The sequence below is a fragment of the Electrophorus electricus genome, chromosome 4 (genome assembly GCF_041902795.1).
Source record: "Electrophorus electricus isolate QZ-2024a chromosome 4, ASM4190279v1, whole genome shotgun sequence".
Taxonomy (NCBI): Eukaryota; Metazoa; Chordata; class Actinopteri; order Gymnotiformes; family Gymnotidae; genus Electrophorus; species Electrophorus electricus.
In genome coordinates, this window is record NC_137500.1 from 1,084,971 (window position 1) to 1,103,744 (window position 18,774).

The 18,774-nt window shown below is 41.6% G+C and overlaps 1 long non-coding RNA gene and 1 pseudogene across 1 annotated transcript; one reads left to right on the plus strand and one right to left on the minus strand.

The window, feature by feature from the left end:
- Nucleotides 1-425: 425 nt before the first annotated feature.
- LOC145657384 (uncharacterized) lies at nt 426-16,352 on the minus strand. Its single transcript, XR_014123018.1, has 3 exons — nt 16,225-16,352; nt 10,403-11,038; nt 426-519 (listed from the first exon to the last, which is right to left on the minus strand). It is a non-coding gene; the product is annotated as an uncharacterized LOC145657384 (long non-coding RNA).
- A 419-nt stretch (nt 16,353-16,771) lies between these two features.
- LOC145657612 (immunoglobulin kappa constant pseudogene) lies at nt 16,772-17,367 on the plus strand (annotated as a pseudogene).
- The last annotated feature ends 1,407 nt before the right edge of the window (nt 17,368-18,774 follow it).

An 18,774-nucleotide genomic window follows, 5' to 3' on the forward strand; every position in this document is an offset into this window, starting at 1 on the left:
TCATCTTTGTCTGCTTATTCATTTCATTACTCATTTCTACTGTAGTAATACTCAAAACCCTCCCAGCCTAGACAGCGTCATAACAGTATTCATTGTTTCTTTCTATTGGTTTCTGGTGTGCAATGTGACCTTTTCTATTTCTGTTCAATACATTGTAGGACAAACAGTAAACACAGAAGAATATATCAGGAAAACTCTATATATTTGGCCAGGTGTGGGTAAGAGTCTGATGTGTTTTGTAAATGTGGCTCTTCATTCAGTTCTCTGCACATTTGGAGATCACTGGCTCTCTGCCTCTGAGAAGAAGATGAGCAATGTGTGAGACAACTGCAGTTCCTCCCTCAGTACAGCTGGCTCTTCATCTGGCTCTGGGCTGATTGGAGATCAGTGGATTGGGTGAGTTCAGGAGTGTCTCTGTGATGAGCTTCACCTGGGTCTCATCAGCTCTGTTGTGGGAGCTGTCCAGGGTTCTGAAGCACATGGAGTTCTGTGTTGCTGAAACAGATGTTACGACCCTTTCTAAGTAGGGTCAGTGACAGAAATGATTAAATGATTAATTAAATGACAACAATTAAACAATAAACAAAAACACATTGACCACATTTACATTTCGTATATTTTTATGCATCAAAGCTGGACATGCAGCTATCAAGTGCCCTATTTCGTGACAGTAAAAACACTCCTGTTTCCCAGGGACTTCACTGGTTTTCTGTGAGGTAACGGGACTGCATTTACAACCAGATACACTGATCCTGGATCAGCTTGTATACTTGGATAATATGTTTAACCCACTGAAATCTCAGGGCATTGCCTCTGTTTTTGCATATTTTCTTAAATTCAGTTTTAAGATTCTTAATTATATTTTCATTTACTTATATTAGAGCAAAATTGAGTATTTTCAATGTATGCTACTTTTCCTGATCAAGTTCTTAATACAATGACTCAGGCAGTCTGGACGTTCAGATCGTTGTAGTGTTTTGTCAAGAACCAGTGGAGGGCAGTCTCACATTATTCAATGCATCTTATTTTTTTTTGTTTACAGTGTCACTCTCTGTGACTGTTTTGTTGATTTTTTGTCTGGTTTCATATTTGATTGTACTGAAGATGCTGCCAAACAAAAACAAGGTATTAAATATACAAACATTTTATTGGATCATTATTCGGTTGTTTAGCAGAAATTCACAGTACATTTACAATGTTCAGATAGAATGCTTTCATTAGTCCTCCTACTTTTCTCAGCATTGATCATTGATTCTGTAAAGTTATATTGATACGTCCAAAAAAAATTGTATCAAAAGGTTATTTTATATTAATTTTCCATAAACTTTTTAATGTACAGTTATTTCGATAATACCAATTAAGATTAATTTTAACATTCGAAAAACGAGCAAACGGAAAAATATGAGCTGCAAGAAAATTAGTTAATTTATTTTTAATGCCTAGATATTTTCTTGCATATTTTAAAAAGTAAAAATTGTAGCAGTTCACTATTGTTTTGAAAAAGGCTTTCTAAAACGCAAAGAGGGAGAGCGGCTTCTTTAGTGCAGGAGGTTTTTGTACGACCACTGAACGACTTCATATCACTGTGGTACACTTTTGGTGGCGGCACAAAACTCTCAATTGGACGTAAGTAACTTTCACTGCTTATACAAAAGTTGGTATTTTCTGAAATCATAATCGACATGTTTGATGTTTGATAATAATGCAGACTTAAAAACTTGTTGCGGTTGCATTTAATGTGGTTTACGGGGCAACAGCTATTACGACGTAATTTATCTAATAATAAAATATATGTGTGTATTTTATTTTATTATTTTAAAAATCTAAAAAGCTTTTGGGTAAGTCCTTTATGAGTTTTCTAAAGCATTAATATCGAAGCTAAATATTACGTGGTAAATAGTGGCGAGAGCGGCATGTTTAGATCAGGAGGTTTTTGTACAGACAGTAAACGAGATTGTAGCTCTGTGGTGGACTTTCGGTGGTGGAACAAAACTATCAGTTGGACGTAAGTAGACTTTAAATTTTCTTCACAACTATCCACACATGTAACGTTGCGTCAGTATGCACGGTGGTTTTGTAAACCACACACACACACACACACACACACACACACACACACACACACACACACACACACACACACACACACACACACACCTTCTATTCAACACACTTCTCTACATTAGACATATAAATCTAACATGACTTCATTTCAAAACCTCCCACCTGTGAACCAACTGATCAAACACAGCTGTCAAATGTACTTGGGATGATTAACTGGGATGATTACTTGAGTGATTAATTGTGAACTCACCAATCAGGTCTAAGCACTATAAAATGCAACTGGTGACTTTATCTGTCTTTAAGTAAAAGACCTGCAGCATAAATATACCAAAGTATGTAATGTATTCATGTGATGTGTTCTCCTCAGTATTGCTTGCTGCACGCAACCTTTTTACATGTACGTTTCTATCAGGTCAACGCATTGTTATCTGGACTTAACCTGACAAATGTAAGAAGTGGGAGAAACATCACTGGCCATAGAAATATTTTTGAATGTCCAGGGCCAACGTGGTGGTAACATCACAATGTAGCTGTGATCACACAGAATGGAGTCCTCCATCGCCATGGCAACTTGGGTCCTTACAACATCACAGTCTAAACACACACATTAGACAGAATACACACCATCTTCAGAGTCCACACTCACGTTAGACAGACTACACACCATCATCACAGCAGGAGACCAAGTGGATGCAGAGCAGATGAAACACATTGTCATTGTCATGTTATTGGATAAATTATTTTGCAAATCAACTGAGGTATTCTGCACCTTTTTGACAATACAAAACATACTAGATTATTAACATTCATTAAATATTAGTTTAGGTGGAGATGGGAAAAATAATTAAAGATTAAAGATAAAATATGAAGCTTAGTTGTGTGTGTGTGTGTGTGTGTGTGTGTGTGTGGTCACTATAAAGTCAAAGCGGTTTTTGAATGACAGCTTCATTAGAATGTATCTCTATGGTTGACTTGTGGATGAGGCACTAAACTCGGTGAGTGGGAAGCTGGACTGTGGACGTCTCAGAGGTGCAGGAGGGAGTTCTGACCAGTGCAGGAGAACAGAATGCAGCAGCTCTGTTTGTGTCCTGGCATTTCTGTTACTTCCACTGAAATAAAGCTTCATTTTGGACATTGTCTGCTCTTTTGTAAGAGACAAACATCTTTATTAATGTTACCAGACAGTTTCTTGTGCCTGAGTGAGCTTATCTGAACAGACCAGAACATCTGGTGAAATTGTGGCTCTATTCTGGGAGAAAGAGAATCACTCAGCCCTGGTAATGCAAATCTGAGTTACACCCCACTGCTCTCTCTCTCTCGCTCTCTCTCTCTCTCTCTCTCTCTCTCTCTCTCTCTCACTCGCTCGATCTCTCTCTCTCTCTCTCTCTCTCTCTCTCTCTCTCTCTAGTCCTGCTGAGGTGGACTATGTCGCCCCCTGCTGTCCAGGTTGGTGGCTCACTCTCCCTGCAGCTACACCAACACCACCTAACATTCATTCCTCTTGTGCTGGTGAGTGTATCATTAGCCTGATTAAATGAACTAAATAAGAAAAACCTTATTCTTAGTAAAGAGAACATGTTTAACAACACCCTCCATATTCCTACACTCACCTCACTGTTTACACTTCTTGTTCACACATCATTTTTGCACTTTCCATGTCTGCTGTATACATATGAAGCCCTGCAAATGTTTATTTTTAAATTGCCATTCTATTCCTATTATATTATTTTATTATTTTTATTGATGCTGTGAGCTACCTGTTTTCTTGTACAAGTACAATGATAATAAAGTCTTTTCTGATCTTATCATATCATAGACCAGCGCCCTCCATACAGAACACGTTTCTTTATTAGTTATCGATTCCCCCTCTTGTCACGGTAGGCTGGTTGTCCAGCAGGAGGGACACACCTACTCCTGCCCAGGACCGCACTACACTACACTACACTACACTACACTACACTACACTACACTACACACTACACTACACTACACACTACACTACACTACACACTACACTACACACTACATTACACTACACTACACTACACACTACACTACACTACACTACACTACACACTACACTACACTACACTACACACACTACACTACACTACTCACTACACACCTCTCATCCCATCAGTTGAGGACTACCCTGGTTACACACTCACCACCCCCTCATTTACTGGCAGAGCAACAACATTCTTGAATGTTCACCCCATTGCCACATCACTGCCTCACCTCAGTGGTCCTGCCCTCCCAGTTCACCTCCATCAAGAGTACAGCGCTGAGTCTGACATCTCCATCCCAGCTCCCTATCAAGACCTCACTGAGGTATTCAGCCCAGTAAAGGCCACACAGCTTCCTCCACACAGAAAAACCGACTGCTCCGTCAAACTACTGGATAAAACCTGCCCTCAGTGTAAGGTTTACCCTTTATCTCAGTAGGAAAACCGAGTGATGGAGCAGTATATTCAGCAGGCCTTAGAGCAGGAGTACATTTACCCCTCCACCTCCACCTCAGTGTCTTCTACGTATAGAAGGACAGCAGGCTGAAGGCTTGAAGGGACCACAGAGTTCCTAATGCCCTCCTGGTGAAATATCCTCATTGCTGCTTTTTTGCATAATTCGTGAAATTGATTTGTAATACAATAGTCATGACTTTTGTTTGAGAAACTTAAATGTCAAATAGCAAAGGTTTACATTGTAGACGTTTTAGTGTGAAAGGTAGTTTAGTATATGGATGGACTGACATGTTTTGGCTATGCTGAATACTGTACTGTGCAGATGAGACTTTTCTGTTTTTTGGCATATTTTGGTTATAGTTATAATGCTCATTTTTCACTTGTACACATGAAGCTTTATATTTTGATATTCTGTAAGGCTTGATATCTAATTTAACGTCATTGTTCAGTCATATTTTATGTCAGTCCTGCTAAGATTTGGTGAAAGTAATGTGACAGACCACACTTTTACTCAATAAATGATTGTACAAAATATCATTTTAAACATTTATTACACATTTCTATACTACTTTATTCATATATTTCACTACATTTGTGGCCCAAAAAGTTTGGGTCACAGTTTGATTTTATTTCCAACATCAAAACAGTTGATATTTCTTTATATAGTGCTCTAGGTCAAATGGTACCTCATTAGGAATAGAGCTGAGATTTGTCTGAACATTTTCACATGAAACATATGGGTATCACAAGTAAGAACCTTTAAAGTAAATTTAAGAAAGTATGCAAAAACAGAGAAAATGCCCTGAGACTTCAGAAGATTAATGAGATCTGGGTATATCCATCGTTGTTTACCTTGACAACATACTGGTATATTCCTTTTCCCTAGACCAAGATGTTTGCGAAATTTGCCAGGTACTCTGGGCAAAGGAGAGTTCCATCTGTGTGAGGTCATCTCCATAAGCTACCTCATAAATGCAACCAGTGTATGGATACAGGCAGCTAAAGTGATCTACAGCACTTACTGCGATTTGCCAACTTCCACCGGTGTTTAATTAGGGGATTTAGCACTAAGGCCCATTCTCTTACAAACCTACTCGATGGAGGAAACAACTAGCTGGAGTGGAGTCCAGTGGCAGAAGAGGCCTTTGGCAACTGTCTCGGTCCTCCATCATCCTGACCCTGATAGGCCCTTTGTCGTTTTGATGTTAGAGTCTCAGTGGTGCTGTCTCAGTGTTCTGGAAACACCCCAAACTTAAGCCATTTAAGCCGTTGGTCTACTATTCTAAGAAACTGATCCCTGTGGAGAGGACCAAGAGAGTGGGAGACAGAGAGCTGCTGGCCATAAAGCTAGCATTCAAGGAGTGGAGGCGTTGGTTAGAGAGTGCTCAACACCCCTTTGACTGACCATAAAAACCTCCAATAGTTCCAAATCGCCAAATATCTCAACTTTCACCAGGCCAGGTGCTCTGTCTTCTTTTCTCGCTTCATCTATTCCATCACTTATCAGCCAGGATACAAAAACACCAAGGCGGATGCCCTGTTCATGCACTTTGACCTGGAGGCTGGACCCACCAGCAGGGAGGCCATCCAGCCTCCTTCCTGCAAGCCATCAGGTGGGATCTGGACCAGGCCATCACACGGGCCAGATCTCACCGACACTGCCCAAGCCAGCGGCTGTAGACTGTAGAGTTGCTGCTGTGCTCCTCTCATCACAAGGGCCCATATCTCTCTGGGAAAGGGCCATCCAGGATCAACACACAGGCCAGCTACTTACAGCTCAGTATTGGTGGCTCTCCATTGAGATGTAATCAACCACATGGCCTCCTGCACTGTTTGCGCCAGCATCAATTACCAATGCACTGTTGTCTTCCTGCAGCTCTTTCACCAGTTTGGACTGCCAGAGGACATCATCTTGGACCAAGAGGTACAATTTATATAGCAGATCTAGCAAGAACTCCTGGACACCTCAACATGATGGTGAGCATGAACTCTAGTTATCAGCCACAGCCTAATACTCCAGCGTGCCCAAGTGGAGCGGGTGAACCAGAAATTAGGAAAGTTACTACATATGTAATGTCAAGAACATCCAGAGACATGGAGCACCTCCCTACACAGCACAAAATATGCTCAGAATTACCCACATCACTCCCCACATCACAGGCTTATCCTGTATGAGTGTTTCCTAGGGATGTTGGCCCTTCCACTCTCTGGGAGCAGATCATTGAGGTCACCTGTTTGGTCAACCTCTATGTGGTTTGAGTTTCCTCAGCATTTCATGCCTCTTCCCTCAAGCCTTTTTGCACAGACCAAGGATTGTGAATATGGCTGGGAAAATTATATGTAAACAACAAAAAGAGCAATGTGAGATATATATTTGTCTAGTAGGAAGAAAGCCCAGCAAATCACAGGGGACCCTACTGATCCTGTGTGTTGAATTTGATCTGCTCCTTTCTGGAGTGTTCTAGAGTACCATGAGTCACAAAAAAATATTTCTAAGCATTTGCTTATCCCTTAAGGACTTTTTCTGAGGAAAATGTAGCAAACGTCTGAGACAGACGTTTGCAAATGTAGAGTTGTTTTTATTTAAAAGCACAATTCAGGTTTGGTAATGTAACAGTCAGAGGTCTGTACCCACAATATAGTTATCCAAAACTCGAGGAGTCAACAATAGAACAAATCGATAATCAGTCCTGAGTTCACAGTACCAGTTAGCAGTCTTATAGAGCAAACCAGCAGATAGGGACAAAGCTGATACGATAATTCCAAAAACAGAACAAGCTATAAACTGGAAAGACAAGCAGAGCTAACATTCAGTACACACATACATGTCATGGCAATGCTTCACAAAGAACAAAGGGAAACAGATGAGTATAATTAGACAGAACGAATTAGAAACAGGTGAGAATAATCAGTAATCCGGGAATGCAGGTTTGATGAGGGTGTGATGACTGGCAGAACCAGACTGAGTGACAGGAGAGCTGACAACAGATGAATGCTGGGAGTTGGAGTTCAGGCAAGGGAGCATGACAACTATTCTGACTGTATTTATATTTGGATCTGATATGAGATCCTATGTGATTTTATGTCGGATTTGCATGTAGATCTCTTATGTTATATCTTTATTTATTTATTATATTGTGCAACCTGATGAAGTTGAAGACAAATGTCCAGAAACAGACAAACTCTTTCAAAATCAAAACTGTAATAATCTTCCCATTTCATATCAGATATTCACTTTGGTTCATGTTATTAAAAAATGTTTAAAGACATTATTAGAAGCCAGAAAATAAAAATAATAGTAACATTTAATTTACATAACACCTTCCTTATACTCAAAGTCACTTTACATAATCCAAGTATAAAATGTACACCATAGGACAGTCAACAAATCAAAAAAACTACAGGATCAATCAGAAACACAATCAGAAATTGAGGGGGAAAAGGTTTTAGCAACTGTTTACTCCTTTAAAAAAGTTTAATCTTTTTTTCTCAGCATTTCATCACTTTCCTCCAGTAAAGTGCAGCGCAGAGACGGAGTGATTACGGTAATCGTTAGTTTCCGGGACAAGACACTGAAAGATCTGCCCACTGCAGAGACCAGTCTGAATTTAGGAATGGAGAGACGACCAGCGTCAGAGGACATAAGCGCACAGGCAGGGCAGTGAGGGTGTTAAAGGTCAGATATGTAGGGGATGTGAGACCATGCAGAGATGTGAGCAGGAGTACAAGTGCAAGTGAACAACAGCAGCCAGAGATACTAGAGGAACATGCACAAAACCCACAATACACACAACGGAGCAAAACTCAGGCAATACAATCACTAAGCAATTTGTCATGCAGTTTGACACTTGTTCTAGAAAATTACTTTATATAATTAAAGATTTACTTATGTACTCACACAAATTAAAATTAAATGTTTTTTCCTGTATATAGTTATTTATTGTTTTGTATTTACTGAATGTTCTCCCTGATGAAATTAAGGGGTCTTCATTCAATCTTGTTCATTCTTGACTGTGAAGGGAGAGGGTTTCTCTTAGGACCCACAAATGTTCCCACATATGGGAGAAAATACCCAGACTTGAATTAAATATCTTCTATATGAAACTGTGCTCAGATTGTTACTCATGAGATACATTGCCAGACATGTGTGACCACAGGGAAGCTACAGTGCACAACATTTATTCAAAATAAAAGTCCAAAATGTTTTAAATGTTGAAAAATATTACTAGTCAGAAAGAGTAGCCACAGAATGTCTGGGAGAATTTGTTAAGTTTGTTAAGAATTAAAATAAGGATGGGGGAAAAAAAACAGAGGAAAATTTGTCCTTTTCAAACTATACAATTAACCAGAAAAGAGTGAGATTCAGCCCCAAAAGTCCAAAGTTACAGCCACTGAACATTTTCTAAATGACTGTCCTTTAAGCTAAATTAGTTGATTACATAAATAAACTTTTTTACTATATAAATAATGCAACTTATTTATTATATAAATAAATTAATTTTATACAATAACTTGGTCAGTTAGGTGTTGAGCCCCTGCACTTGCACAGTAAAAATATACGAGGATATATTTTTATTAATTAAAGGAACAAACTAATGGAGCTACACATCACTCCAATAAGTCAAATGGGCTGGTACTACCATTACATGTCACGGTATGGCCCCTCCGCCCAAAAGTTTACCCGTGTGTTAGACTCAGAGGTCGACTGTTTGGAGAATTCCATAATGGAGGTAGAGGATTCCCTGTCTGTGATGGACACATGGTCAGCAGATTCAGAGAGCAAAGAGCCTCCAGCTCCCAAGGCATGTCGCACTAGTATCAGCAAGCTGCCCCGTGTGACTCAAAAAGAGGTGGTGCCATCATCATCTGAGGACACTCCTTCACCTGGGCAACACAGCCCCAGGGCTCATGTGCCTGCGCACAAGCCTCAAGGAGGCAAAAAGGAGGCATCACCAGTGCCCACCCCAGAGACAGACAAAACCGCTGGTGCGCTTCCTAAGGCATGCGCCCCAAAGCCAGAGAAGCCACCTCCACCCAACTCAGCGAAGCGTGAACGCCCACAGCAGAATCAGACTCCGAGCCAGCCGATGAATGGGAGACAAGCAGGGGCTCCTGCCAGCTTCCTGGACTTATTCATAACCTGTTGTTTAATTATGAGCGCGTACCTGTCCCAGTCACTGTGTCAGTCCCAGTCACATTTAATGTATCCATCGCTTTGTCTCCCTTTGTGTCTGTGCCTGTGCCCGTCAGTGTGTCCGTCTCTGTGTCTGTTATTATTCTGGTCCCTGTCCTTCACCCCCGCTGTCCTGCTCGCACTGGCCCATGTTGGTTAGCTCAGTCGGCGTTGGTTTAGGGGCCGTAGCCTGATAGGCTGGCTCGCCGGGAGTCGCACCGTTGGGGAGGGGCTCTGTCACGGTACAGCCCCTCCCCCCAAACATCTACCCGTGTGTGTGTTCCTCCGTTTGGCCATGCCCCCATGTTCCACACCTGATCCTTGTTGTGCTGTTAATGTGAGTGTATATAAGTCCTTTGTGTAAACGTTAGCATTGTCAGTGTTTGATCCCACAATAGCTTTAGTGCTTTGTTGCCTTCCATGTCTCAAAAATAAAACTCGTCGTATGTATCATGGCTCCTCTTCTGCATCCTGCCAAGCCTCCCCATGTTACATTACACACTTTACCTTATCTCAAGAGAATTAAAACCTTAGTCAAGAAACACTGTAACTTGTACACTGGAGCTCTCAAAACAGGAGAGCAGACACCCACACATTTAACCTCACAGGGTTTTATGATTAACTGGACACAGCAGCAGTATCCGCAGCATCTTAGAGACGTGAGCAATTTTACCTTCAGCAGAAGCAGTTTATAGCTACTCACCAATCATCCTTTTATTTTTATGGACAATCACAATAGTGGCCACAACTGCCATAGTCACAACTCCACAGATCACAGCTCTGATCAGAGTGTTTTTCATTGTGGAGTCACTGTGTTTTCCATCTGTAGTCGGTAAAGTAATAAATTCTCTTATTATAAAACAACAAAACATTCATGAACAGTGATATAAGTCGAATGTTCTGAATGTAGGTCTTCTTAACAAAGTCTCCCACTGAGCTCTAGTTAATAAGTCTGATGTGATTATACAGCTTGTTGATTTGTGCACTATGCAAAGGTACAATACTTTAACAGACCATCTTCTCAAACTCATGACTGTAGTTTTCAGTGTGACAAATATATTTACCCCATTTTTTAATTACTGGTGCTGTGAGACTGCAGTGAGTCACATAACAGTCATAATCTGCTTCATCATTTTCCAGGATGTCCACACTCTTCCTCAGCTGGTAGGTGTCTTCATCATTGGGTCTGACTACTGAGGATGTTATCAGCTCTTCATGCAGGGAGGTGCGGTACTTCTTCACACTCATCATCACATATTTAGGGTAGAAGCCTGTGGCCAGACAGGGCAGGGTCAGTTTGCCTGGGTCAGTCACATTTTCTTCTCAAATGTATAAACAACTGGTGGAGCGAGAGAGAGAGAGAGAGAGAGAGAGAGAGAGAGAGAGAGAGAGAGAGAACCTGTATAAACAAACAACTTACCAAATCAATCAATCAAACAATCAAAAGCCAGATCTCTATGAAAAACTGCTGTGGATAACTGGCTGCACATTCTTTCAGAATGATGCCACATTGGGTGATACCAATCCTCAAGAAGGCCACTTGACAGCTCCAGCGTTACAAACTACAGACTGCTATCACTTCTCTCTTTCCTCTCAAAAGCCCTTGAACAAGCAGTTTATAATCAATTGTTTCTTTTCCTCACCCAAAACCAGCTGCATGATCCCAATCAGTCTGGCTACAAACCGGCACATTCTACAGAAATGGCCCTTATAGCGGTGACTGAGAAACTTCATTCTGCTAAAGCTGCCAAACAGTCATCTGTTTGGTTCTTCTAGACCTTTCAGCAGCCTTTGACACAGTGAACCACAACATTCTTCTCTCTGTTCTTTCCAGGCTTGGTGTGACTGGCTCTGCATGGAGATGGTTTCAGTCCTATCTGGAGGGACAGTCCTATCAGGTGACATGGAGAGGATCCACATCCAAACCGTGTAGACTCTCCACTGGTGTTCCACAAGGCTCAGTATTGGACCCCCTTCTCTTCTCTTTGTATACTCGTTCTCTTGGTGATGTAATATCTTCTCGTGGTTTCTCCTACCACTGCTGTGCCGATGACACTCAATTATTTCTTTCTTTTCCACCCTCTGACACGCATGTCTCCAGACGTATCTTGGCATGCTTGACTGACATTGCATCATGGATGACAGCCCACCACTTAAAGCTCAACCCAGGTAAAACCAAGCTTCTGTTCATCCCATGTACTCCCAACCCTTACCATGACCTCACTGTTTCTGTAGAGAACTCCTTGGTATCACCCTCCGAAGCTGCCCGTAGCCTGGGCGTAACTTTGGACAACCAGTTGTTCTCAACTTATGTTTCTAATCTAACCCGGTCTTGCAGATTCCTCCTTTGTACCATATGAAGGATTCAATCCTTTCCTTCACAGGAAGCTACCCTTGTGCTTGTGCAGTCTCTTGTGATCTCAAAGCTAGACTACTGCAACTCACTACTTGCTGATCTTCTTCTAAGAGCCATCAAACCTTTACAACTTGTCCAGAATGCAGCAGCACGACTGGTCTTCAATCTTCCGAAGTTCACACGTTACTCCACTGCTGTGCTCCCTTCATTGGCTCCCTGTAGCTGCACGCATCAGATTTAAAACCTTGATGCTTGCCTACAAAGCCAAAAATGGACCAGCCCCTTCATACATGAGGTCAATGGTCAAAGCCCCATCCGTACCCCGAGTACTTCAAACCACAAGTACGGCTCAGCTTGAAATACCTTGCTTCAGGTCTCATGGACGACAAGCATCGAGACTATTTTCTGTCCTGGCTCCAAGATGGTGAAATGAACTCTCGCTTGCTGTCCAGACAGGAGAGTCCCTTGCAGTCTTCAAATGCAGACTGGAGACGCATCTATTTGCAGAATATTTAAAGGACAACTGACACTGCTCCCTTATTGACTGACTAGTTTAACTCTTATTGTAGGGCACTGTTTATGTTTTTTAACAAACTCTAGCACTTATTGTTTATAGCACTTATTAAGATAGATCTTATGTATTTTGCACTTCTAGGTATCAGCATTCATGCCTGTATTCTACAGTATTCTAGTTCATTGGTATGTTTAATTCTAATCTACTATGCTGTACTTGGATATATTCTATGAGTGAATGACAAAGCACTTTTGTAAGTCACTCTGGACAAGAGCGTCTGCTAAATGCCGTAAATGTAAATGTAAATGTAAATGTTTGGTGATAAAATGTCTGCAACTCAACTGAAAAGCGATCAGATCAACAGTTCAGCAATAGCATGTGTACTTAATCTTTTAGTTCTGGTTGCTTGGTGCTTAGGGTATTTGGCTTGTGGTTGGGAGGTTGCTGGTTCAAGCCCTGCCACTGCCGAGTTGCTGCTGTTGAGCTCCTGAGCAAGGCCCTTAACCCTCAGTTGCTCCTGTCTAGGTTTGGGCTGCCTGACAGTATCCAAGCCTACATGCATTGATGGCGTGGCAGTTGGCAGTGGTATTCTGTGCCTCTGTTCTACTGGGTGTGTGTATATGTATTAACTTTATATAAACAGTTGCTTTTGCCTCTCATAACTGTACCCAGATCTCCTCCAAACCAGCAGAACATCTCCTCCACCAGCCCAAACCACCAGAAGCTCTCCTCCTTGAGCTGCTCCACTCTGGTTTAATGAAGTTTAATGAAGCTGTCCATAGCCAAGTGGAGATTGAGGTTCCCGGCATTGGTGGTAGGAAATAGGGAAGGACGACCACGGTGACAGAGAAAAAGAGAGACCACACGTCTCCCTGATACCAGTGCCCCATGCCACACGTCTCCCTGATACTAGTGCCCCACACTCCACATCTCCCTGATACTAGTGCCCCACGCCACACGTCTCCCTGATACTAGTGCCCCACACTCCACATCTCCCTGATACTAGTGCCCCACGCCACACGTCTCCCTGATACTAGTGCCCCACGCCACACGTCTCCCTGATACTAGTGCCCCACACTCCACATCTCCCTGATACTAGTGCCCCATGCCACACGTCTCCCTGATACCAGTGCCCCACACTCCACATCTCCCTGATACCAGTGCCCCGTGCCACACGTCTCCCTGATACTAGTGCCCCATGCCACACGTCTCCCTGATACCAGTGCCCCACCCCACACGTCTCCCTGATACTAGTGCCCCACACTCCACATCTCCCTGATACTAGTGCCCCATGCCACACGTCTCCCTGATACCAGTGCCCCATGCCACACGTCTCCCTGATACTAGTGCCCCATGCCACACGTCTCCCTGATACCAGTGCCCCATGCCACACGTCTCCCTGATACCAGTGCCCCATGCCACACGTCTCCCTGATACTAGTGCCCCATGCCACACGTCTCCCTGATACCAGTGCCCCACCCCACACGTCTCCCTGATACTAGTGCCCCACACTCCACATCTCCCTGATACTAGTGCCCCATGCCACACGTCTCCCTGATACTAGTGCCCCATGCCACACGTCTCCCTGATACCAGTGCCCCACACTCCACATCTCCCTGATACTAGTGCCCCATGCCACACATCTCCCTGATATTAGTGCCCCATGCCACATGTCTGCCTGATACAATCTGTCCACCTAATACTGTCATTAACTCTGAGACTGACTCTGACCTTACACACCTAACTGTCCACCTAACACTGTCATTTACTCTGACCTTGACTATGACCTTACACACCTAATTGTCCCCCACCAATCTCAATCCATGTTATGTCTTTGGATTTGTGAATGTGAATTTGATTTTTACTGATGTCCTACACTTTTTCAGTAAATTAAATTCCCTCTTAAAGGGTCAAAGAAACCTCATCATACTTTTCCCAGGAACAGCGGATATATAAAAACATAAAGACTTTTAGTAGCTTTTCAGTACATTTAAATCATTAGTCAGGCTAATCAAATCCAACCAAGAGAGAATCTAACACTACCTGCACTAAGATGAGCTACAGGTCTCTCCAGGTTTGTCCTCAATTAAACCTTTATTAAAACTGTTAACTGTAGTGTATTTTGAGTGGGATGGGTGTGACCACTGTCTTTGGTGAAGGGTGAAGACTGCTGTCTTCCTTCATTGTGCACACACCTGTATACAGTCCTTTTTGTGAGATGGTTTACTGCAACTGCAGATAAATTCTGCAGTAATAAACCAAAGAATACAGGAGCATAACTCATAACCCAACCTCTTGAAGTGTGTAGTAACATTTCTCAGTGATAAGATAAAACATAACTTAAATTTTCTAATCAATACATGTGAATGTATAGAGCACTGGTTCTCAAACTATGATGCACGTGTTCCCTTTAGTGGTAGAAGGAGGAATCTCTGAAATAAATCTCTAAACAAATATTTAATAATAAAAATCCTTTGGTCACAGTGGTGGTACTTTGAGAGCCAAGTATTTCCTGAGGTGATACATGGTATAAAACGTTTGTGAACCAGACACAAGGTACAGATAGCTCATACACTGATACAACTAAAAATCATTATAATTGAGATAAAATCATTAATCTCATCTATAATAATAACATTTGTTATGACCCCGTCTAGGCTGTGAGGCCATAACAAGGAAAAAGAAGTAAAAATGGCTAATATAATGGAAGTTGTGAAAAAGTGAGCAGCAACAAAACAAACAGAAGCACAAATAGAAAGTGATTTTCTGTGTATTTACAGAGTATTTTACTCTGGCTAACTCCAATCCCAATTCAGATTACAAAAATGGGCACTTTTATGCACTCACACACACACACACACACACACATACATGCTTATACACAGTCACACACACACACACACACACACACATACATATCCATACACACACACACATTGTTTTGCATCAGACTAGTGCTGAAGTCGAACTTCACACAAATAAACTATGCACTTTTGTTGTAGTCTTGCACATTATCCTACTTGTTGCTAGAGTACTGTATTAAACCAGCACTGTACTCTGAACTGTTCTGGCTGCTACCGGTGTCTGCTATGTTCAGTATAGCATGTCACTGACTCCTATGCACAACTCACTTTACATATTCCCAGTACTGGACTAAATAATTGCACATTTTGTATTTGTCGTGTATTTATTATTGTTTATTTAATGTTTATGGCATTTTGCACTATGTTGGATTGTTTGCACTTGTGTAGCATGTTGTCTGTTGCACTGTTATTTTGTGTTGCACCATGGTCCTGGAGGAACATTGCCTCGTTTATGTTGTGTGCTTGAATATAGCTGAAATGACAATAAAGCCTCTTTGAACTTTGAGGTTATGATTCATAAACAAACAATCATACTGGTGCAAATGTCTTCAGGAGTGACCCAAGCCAAAATAACAAACAACCAACACTAAATAAATAAAACTACACACTAAATAATCCTGAAAACACAAGAAACTTACAACAACTTACAACTTTCCTAACTCACTAACACAAAAACAGAGACAAAACCCACACCCAGCAAAAATGGCAGTCGCTCCCTACCACCAAAATACCAAACAAACAATATTTACACACTTTGCACAATCTAAATATATGTATATATACACAGTTACCGAAGCAGGAGGGGCGAAGCCAGAGATGAAGTCCAAAAATGTCGAAAAACAAGGTCATACACAAAACATTAGACAAACATTCAATTCAGCAAAACAACTCCACACTCACACTCACACTCACACTCACACTCACACTCACACTCACACTAACACTCTCCTTCTCTCCTCCTCTCTTCTGGGAGGGGCCTTTAAATAGCTGACACAGTTGGCTGGGAAACCCAGCAAGGAACGGGGCGGAGTCTGAATCAGGGTGGAAATACTGGCAGTGGATCTGGAACACACACACACACACACACACACATACACACACACACACACACGTCCATCTTTCCGTAACACATTACATTTCTCTTTTCTAAAAAAAATTATTTTCAACATTAGATGATGAATTGGACCTGTGAACTTATCGGTGCAGATCACTTTTACCACAATACTCGCATACTGAAGATCAAAACGTTGGCTGTTACAAATATTCCTCTATTATACATCTAGAACACAAGAATGTATTTGGATGTTGCATTAAATGTCGTTATTAGTGTACAAAAATATGAAAAATATCTCTAAAAATCTTGTAACCAATTGCTATGATTCTACAGAGTCTACATATATCTAACGCATAAACATTAATGATATAAGTCTGAAATAGTTTAAAGGAATCATATAATTCAGTTCTGCGAAACACAGGTTCATACACACACACATCTTTAGAGGCACAAATCTCTGCTGGATTTAAGTAACTATCAGCCCTTTTTCAAAATTAATTTAGTTTCTGTCTTTATTTTTTATTAGAAAAAAGAAAAGAAAAACAAGCGTCTTTGGGGTTGTATCGCCCCGCCCACCCTCGCGGTCCTGCCCCCCTCCAGTGTACAGCTGCAGCAGGAGAAGGTCACACTCGTGTGTCTGGCCAACAAGGGCTTCCCCTCAGACTGGAAGCTGAGCTGGAAGGTGGCTGGTAGCAGCTGGAGCTCGGGGGTGAGCCAGAGCTCCGGGCTTCTGCAGAAGGACGGCCTCTACAGCTGGAGCAGCACCCTGACCCTCCAGAAGGAGGAGTGGCTGAAGAAGACAGTGACCTGTGAGGCCACCAAGGACTCCCAGTCTCCTGTCACACAGACACTGAGTAGAGAGCAGTGTGCTGAGGCGTGAAACTCCCACATGTGTACTGAAGTGTTCTCCTCTCACTCATTAATGTGCTGTCTTTTAGATAGTCTGTGTTTATTACTCAAATGTTCCTGTTTATTGTTCAAAATGAAATAAAGAAATTTGAATAAATGTTATAGTCTCTTAATTAGAACATTTCCCACAACATTACTCATAACAATAAATAACTTTAAAGTCTACATTTCTATACAGTAGAAACACTAATGTGTGATGAGGTATAGGATTAAACTTTGATAAACCTGCCATTTCATCAATCATAATAAAGAAGGAAGCAGGAAGCCAGATATTATGGAAGCAAAAAGTAAGATATTTCCACGTTTTATTCAGTAGAAACTGTAACACGAGTAAGTCGGTGTATTTTAGGAACATCAGGGGTGGGGGGACAAACCATCTTTGGCCCTTTCAGTATATCACAATATTATCATTTTTAGTTCATTTCTGCCTGAAACTAATCCCATAATGCTTTATATCACTCTGTTGCGCAAGCTGGGCTGTTTTTCAATAAAATACTCTCATTAAAATATTTCTGCCTGAAACTAACCCCCTTTAGCACTTGTCTGTTTAAAATAAAGCTTTGACCTAATGTATTAAGTGTAATAACAAAGAACTGCTTAATATTTGGTACATTTTTTTTATTATTAATTGAGTCACACGGTGCTATTATGACACAGCCTGGTTTATCACACAGTGTTACTGAACTAAATGTGTATTGCTCTAAGTTATCCTGTACAGGTTTAAAATACATACACCCCACTCACCTGATATCCACCCCGACTCTGTGTGTGTGAGTGCGTGTGTGTGTGTGCGTGTGTGTGTGTTACTGAACTAAAGGTTTGCTGCTCTAAGACACTGGAAACCTGGACACAGTGCTGCTCTGTTCTGGGTGTCAGAAATCTGCTTTGCCTGTACAGGTTTAACAAACGTACACCACACTCACCTCATACACAGCCCAACTCAGTGTGTGTGTGTGTGTGTGTGTGTGTGTGTGTGTGTGTGTGTGTGTGTGTGTGTGTGTGTGTGTTGTGGGGGCGGCAGAGGGCGTAGAGCGGGCCATGCGTTTGTGTGTGAGAGAGAATTTTATGAAAGATTTCAGTCAGTTTTTCAAAAAGTAATTGTTTCAGTTGGTGGCATTATGTCATCTTGTTGTGTAGTAAGTTTATTTAAGTAAGTGCAGTGAGGTTATTTAACTTTACACCCTAAAGATCTTCACTCTTTACCTTTACTTGTTAATAAAGATTTAGAATGGACATGCAAAGTATGTGTTGGTACAAATGTTTCACAGTAGCTGAGAATAATCAGATGAAGGCACAGACATGGTGATTAGTGCTTTAGTGTGTGCTTACATCACCGCTAAATAGGACAGAATCTCCTGAAGATGACTGACACTGATTT